Source organism: Sinohyriopsis cumingii, chromosome 12 (genome assembly GCF_028554795.1).
Source record: "Sinohyriopsis cumingii isolate HCF-2022 chromosome 12, ASM2855479v2, whole genome shotgun sequence".
Lineage (NCBI taxonomy): Eukaryota > Metazoa > Mollusca > Bivalvia > Unionida > Unionidae > Sinohyriopsis > Sinohyriopsis cumingii.
This window is the reverse complement of record NC_142972.1, coordinates 103,512,559-103,519,490: the sequence shown is the minus strand read 5'-3', so window position 1 is coordinate 103,519,490 and position 6,932 is coordinate 103,512,559.

The following is a 6,932-nucleotide window of genomic DNA, read 5'->3' as shown; positions in this document are numbered from 1 at the left end:
AGTAATACATAGCTAGCTTATTCTCTGTATATTGGCTTAGTATCAGGATTATTATTATAGAACAAGTAATGATGTTTATTCGGGTCAAAGTTTTGGAATTTTCTGAGTGTAATCCAGGCTATGGTTTTGATTTTGTAAAAATCAGGATCATTCTAAAAGTTTATGTTCCGTTAGGTATTTTTTATGTAGAAAATGCTAATTGTGATCTAAGGCCAAGTAGAAAACCATAAAATCATGTAATTATGAGAACTAGGTTGTATCCAGTTGGGATGAATCTTTTTCTTCAAATTATTGAATTCAATTGATTATTTTCTCTAGAAGTACAAAAGTGCTCTGATAAATGTCTTGGCTAAAGACATTCACTGCAATTTATACTGAATTCAAACATGGAATTATATTAATGTGATTCAACAAAAGACTGTTGACATAACACTCTATAAGATATAACAGACACGTCATTGCCTTCAGTTTTGGATTTCTTTGGGATTTGTAATGAGTTTCGTTCAGAACCTTAAATTCTCAGGACTTGTGTCCATACTTGTTGGATTTTTTGGGATTCAATTTGTAAAGGCATACGTTCTTTATTCGTATTTGCACTTGGTATTCTAAGGAAATAAAGTATTTGTTAAATTTTACAAAGCGTTTTGTCCTTCAGTTTTTTCTGTTACCTATTTTAAGAGGATAGACTCGTAACACCTGCTATATGGAACAATCCAAGCATATGCTTGCTAAAATTTGGAAAGCTATATTCTTCCTAACTCAAATTATTAGCTTTATTTTGAAGAAAAAAATTGAAATAAGATGAAAACGTAGTCATTCGCTCCTTAATTCTAATTGAAGTAAACTATTTGCAAAAGGAACAAGTTAGACTGAAGAAAAAATGTGAAAACAGAATAGACCTGTTTTTGGTGGATTTTAAGATGCATGAGTCGAGGACATGGTTAATGCATACATTATACTATTGTAAATTAGAAATGAAACAATACATGTTGCTGTGCGAGAAAAGCATACTTCCCGATAATAACAAAATTGCATGAATGTATTTTGTTGTTGTTACTGTTGTGGGGTTTAACGCCATTTTTCAGCACACGGTAGACCATGCATGGCGGCCAGTATTAATGGTGGAGTAAGAACCATGGGAAAACCCCAGGAAGAACCACCGACCCACAAGAAGCTACTGGAAAGCTTTTTCACATGCCCACATTGGCCGAATCCTCGACTCGAACCCACGCAGGCAGAGGTTAAATGGCAGTGATCCATAACAGATAGCGCTTTAGGCCACTCGGCCACTCGGGGACCCCATGAATGTATTAACACAGACATAACATTTACAGCACCATTCTGGAGACAATTACTTGGAAGATGAAATATTTAGCATCCCTCAGTAGATAAGACCAGTACAGATTGAATGAAAAATTGGTCATGTTGGATGTCTGTTAGATAAGTATGCGCTTTAAAAGGTAACCGGTGTTCGTTCTTTATTGATGAAGAAGACGGAAAGGTATGTAAGGGATGACGAATAAATTGTGTAATTTAGCTTACAATGATGCTTTGTCTCTGAGCTTCACTTTTTCAATTCTTTCATTTGTTCCGAAAATAAATAAACAGTAGCAAATGTTACATAATGTTTTTCTTTTTCTTATTATTTCTTTTCTCATTCTTTATATGCTTCTTGTATTGTATTCTTAGCTTTAATCATAATGTTACGTATTTTTATGTTTCACACAAACATCCACATGAAGCAATTCTACTCCATACGTTTTAGTAATTAACATCTTGTGTTTGATAATATGCCGTTGAATCTCCTCAAAACTTTATCTGAAAATAAATGAACATAGCCGATGCTACATAATATTTAAGGCTTTAGGATGGGTATTGCACAATCCTGGATGCTTTTCTTTCTTTCCCAAAATTATATTATTAATGCTACAATAATGTTTTGTCTTCATTTATCAGTTGTTTATTATTGTTATTATTATTATTATTATTATTATTATTATTATTATTATTATTATTATTATTATTATCATTAATTCAAAAGCAATAGTACCAAGCATGAAATGGAAGAAATAAGAAGTAGAGCAGTTAGATGACAGAGATCTTTAGATTTCTTCTAGTACTGGTTAGAATGAAAACAGATAGTAGCTAAACAGCTTTAAGTTGTACATGTTGAATCAAAAAAATACACACAACTTGTAGACGGTGAAAATTATTTTGATATTTTAGCTACTATAAATTAATATGTGAGATTGTTCTTGGCACACTTCTTTAATTAGAACCGATCGAAACTTTTGTAGAAACCCAACTGCCCTGTGTTGAATAAATCAGTCATTGTAAGTTGATACTTTGCATCATATCAAATGTTAGTATCCATGGGAAGATATCGGCTTCTGATTTTAAATCTGCCAGGAATAAAAGTGTTTCCCATTCACAGGTTTAGTGATTGCTCCTTTCTTTCTGGCCGCTAACTGTAATATGAAAGAACATATCTTTCTTGTAAAGAACTCTTTTTATCCTGCCGATGAGAGAAGTGATAGATGGCGATTCATACCCTTAAGGATATGTTATTGCAAAGTGAGTTTCAATAAAATATCAGAACGTCATTGTAGTAGCAATCGGGCCCACAAACCCCATCAGGGCAGTGCTTTTAGATGGCATGCCAAGTGCTATTACCCCTATATAACAGCTGGATGGCTCAGGACACTTTTCATATTACCCAATTGTCATAGTCTTTATGATTTGCATTGTCGTTCCATCTTATTCTAAATTTCAACCCCAGTTGGCACACATTTTCTTCCACCAAATCACTTGTATTCCATGTCGATGTCAAATTGTTTTGCAAGTTGTGTCAATACTCCATTGTCAGGATTGTCAGGTGGCATCACTAATTTGTATTCCATGCCGAAACAACTGTACACCCCTAGACTTGTTTTAAGATATGTCGATTCTAATTGTGAATGCAAAACTTTGATAGAGTTGTGTAAGCTTTGCGAACCTAATACAGTTTCTGGTGCAAAACACATCGCAGAGCTAGTTAAAAGGCTTTCATGTGAGGCATTAGATAGGAAGTACTGCCATTATGTATGATTAAGTCATGGTTTACATAGCTTGAAATTGAAGCCTGGTTAATTAAGTAAACGCTGGCTGAGCAAATATGATGATTCCTTGCTGGGTGCAAAAAGACAGAGCTTTATAAAACGTTTTGATATATGTCCCAGCTTTAAAGTCGGCATTCGTGACTGCGCTGACCGTACTAAGAATCACAACCTCATGAATGAAGTTTTTAACATTATGTTAACAAAAAATGCCTGCAGCATCAATGCTAAAGAAGCCAGAACCACAATAATCCATGGTGCTTATTTTTTATTTGACTGGTGAAAGGGTACGCCAGTATATTAACTAGTGATTTCAACTAAAATTCGTATCAAGAGCTTATAGGTGCCTCTATCATGCAATATGGTCTTCTAAAGGAGACAATAAGCCTAGGTAAGATTCACTTCCACATAAAAAGGTGTAGCAGGGCAGAATCATTCAAACACTATGATATAATATTGCACAAACACTTCGCGTTAATACCTAAGCAACGTATTGCATCTGCGGCATCTTTAACAATAGCGTTTCATCCAGAAACAGCAAATTGCTAGACTTGTTTCATCTGTACCTGTGGCCCGTATTGGAGGCCAAAGAGGTTCATAACCTCTGGGGCTCAGGAATGCAGAATGTGAAAAGAAGTTCTGGCAAAATCAAATAAGCTTTGCCGCATGGTGCGCAATCAGCGGTTAGTGAGTGTATGTTGTTAGTCTTTTTCGATTTGAGCATCAGGGCTAACAGCGTTGGTACAAAGTTTGTATTGCGTTTCTGTTTACTATCTGGTAAGAAACATTCAGTGAAGACTTTGGTGACGCATGTGTAGGTTCTGTAAATCCTAAAGATCATATGATGCTTCTTTTGGGTTTCAAAGACTAAGCCGTTTGTCTTAACAAACTGCTTCACCAGCATAGGTCTGATATTTTACCGTCTCCGTTGCCAGTGACCCATGTCTCGTTGCTCTCGGGGCATCACCTTCATATAATTCAGCTATGTGTACCACCACAAGGTGAGGGTCACTGACTACGTTCTTGTTATGAACAATGAGCTCCACCTCACGCCAGTATCATGCATGATAGTTCTACATTTGAAGACGTCTCTGTCAGTGATGTCACTCAGGATGATCACAAGCTTAGGACTTTCTTAACTGTTGGCTATGGTTAGGCCTCTGTCATGAATTTGCATTTCACACTGCTTTGGCTTTCTTCTACAGACCTCTGTCAAGCTCTGCCCTCTGCCTCTGCTTTGAAGAATTTCAACACCCGCCGCATGACTCAGTTTACCACAGAAGACACAGGAGAAGGTATCTTAATAGGCTTGTCAATACCGATGAGAAGTGAGGACACATACCTTCTGGGCGTTTATGCATTCACTGGGTCGAACATGTCCATTACTGTCCACTTGTCCACGTACAGAACTTGGATGATAAACCTAACGTGGATGTGATATTATCTGCCAGCCAGGTGGGTGTAAAGATAGCGGTTTCGCGCATTTAGCTTTTCTTGCTGAGATCACGTCGCAGAGTGGATCGCATCCTCAAAGCCACCCTTGCTTAGAATGCACACATTCATGTTGACCTCAAACACTTGCTTGTATGTTTTACCAACCCAGATCCAAATAGTTCTGATAACACGGCAAAATAATGGTGCTGGCTTGTCAGGATCAAATGGATCTCAAATTGACGCTATAGCAGAAGGCTTCTTATCTTGCATTCTTTGTGCGCTCTGCCTCCTTGACACTCGCAAGCCCTGCATGGGCTGCTCTCAGATGATCAATCATTCCAAAAGGTTTTATAATGCCTCGCTGCTATTGGGCAAAGGCCCCTTATCCACGTAAAAGTCGTACTCTTCATGATCATGCTATTGATGGCATGAATCATCATGATGACTCAATATATGTTTCATGTAGAGTTTGCTGCACAATAAGACCGATGTATACTTTTACAACATCTTTCACTTAAACATCATTTTATTTGCACCCTAGCGTGCACGTACTTCCCACAGGAACTCGGCAAACGCCAACTAACTGCGCTTTCGCCTGTACTTCCTTACAATGCAAGTTGTTCCTTGCGTTATCGCCGAGTTACTTCTCTGTTTTTGCCTTTCCTCAAAACCTGCATGGCATTTTAGCTAGTTTCTTTTATGTAACATCTGTCGGTGAGGGGGAAAATATCTGTCGATCTATGAAGAACTCATTAATTTGCGACCAGAGAATAATTAATTAGATCTATGGAGACAAGTACTTGTTAAATCGCTATACATGTATTTATATAGCAGCCAGACGGACTATTAGGGACACGGTTAAACTTCGATTTCATAGTGGAACTGTCAAAAACTGAAAATTTCCAAAAACCGTCAATCGCAACGTGGAAGGTCCAATTGACCCCAGATTTGGCGCCTATTTATAAAAAAGCGGTAACTATATTTAATCCTGATTGGTTACGCTAGATAACGGGCGTGTTTCCCACGATATATTTCCTAGCTGTAAATTATCGCCACATCGGCAAAAATCTAATTAGTCTAAGCTTTGCTGCAAGATTAAACGTACGTGGAGTCTGAGATGAATTTGAAAGATATTCTCTCTCGTAAAACACTTGTCCAAGGGACCAGCGGTCTGGAGGTTCAACGGTCACAAATTTGGGGGAAAATAGCTCTTCCGACATATCCTCAGATGTGCCTACGCCCTGACGCAAGCAGTTAGCTGCGTATATACATTCTTACGTAACCGCCTATCTACAAAAAGGATAAATTGTTTATACAAAATAGAATTCGTTATGATGATAGGTGGAACAATGATGAATTATCTTGCCCTTTTGTTTTCACAGTTTGACTCTGAGGGCGAAGGACGAGAGCTTACAAACGTAACGAGGGAATGGTAAAATTACAACAGGAGCAGCAGAAATATCGAAAGCGCCATGATGATAGACTAGATCAAGGTATTTTGCAATACAAAATAATTTAAATGTTAGAGAATCGTTTCTAGTAATTCATATTTGTTTATTTACTGGGCATTAAGTGACTATATGGGGTAACTAAAGCACAGAGTTCTTATTCTACAGTTATATTTCTGTTTAGATTACAATGAAACATTCAAGGACATTCGTGACATTCAACTTTCATTAAAATTAACTTAAACAAGTAAAGGCTTTGAAATATTAGGACAGCGATTCTACTGTGGCGCTACAACCTAGGCGTATTAGAATATTTCATTCGAAATACTCTTAAAACGTTTCCGGATTACTGTAAAAATGAAAGAGCATTTACGAAATTCTAGGATTGATTACCATGCTATAAGTTTTTTGTAATACTTTCACTTTGTTCACTTTATAGTTAAGGGAAATTAATTAATTTTTTGGATTGTATAATGCGTGGTTAGTATTACAATTTTTTGTTATCTTGGTTATGGACGTAGTGTTATAAAAATGGCTAATTTTAAACGGACTATATTCTAAACTATAACATGGCGATACTTGACATATGTCCGACTATTTGTAAAATTTAGGTTCAATTCTGAAACCATCGAATATATAAAACACTTATATCATATAATACGGATAACAAGAATGAATACAATTTTTATTCACATAAATATACGACCTGAAGAAAGCTTGCTTAAAGGGCAAGTATATTTGATAATTAGTAAAATGTACGCTTTGTTGCGGGGGTGTTATGTATATTTAATTTGCATTGTATGCTAGTTATGGTTTTTTCTTTATTTATTTTCATGATATGCTGTGGGTTATTTAAAGGTGTAGTTTGTGGATGGCATTGTCCTAGATCAAGTATATTGGGTTCCTTGCCAAAATATTGGATTTGTTTAGTTCTGTATACAACTAATACATAGCT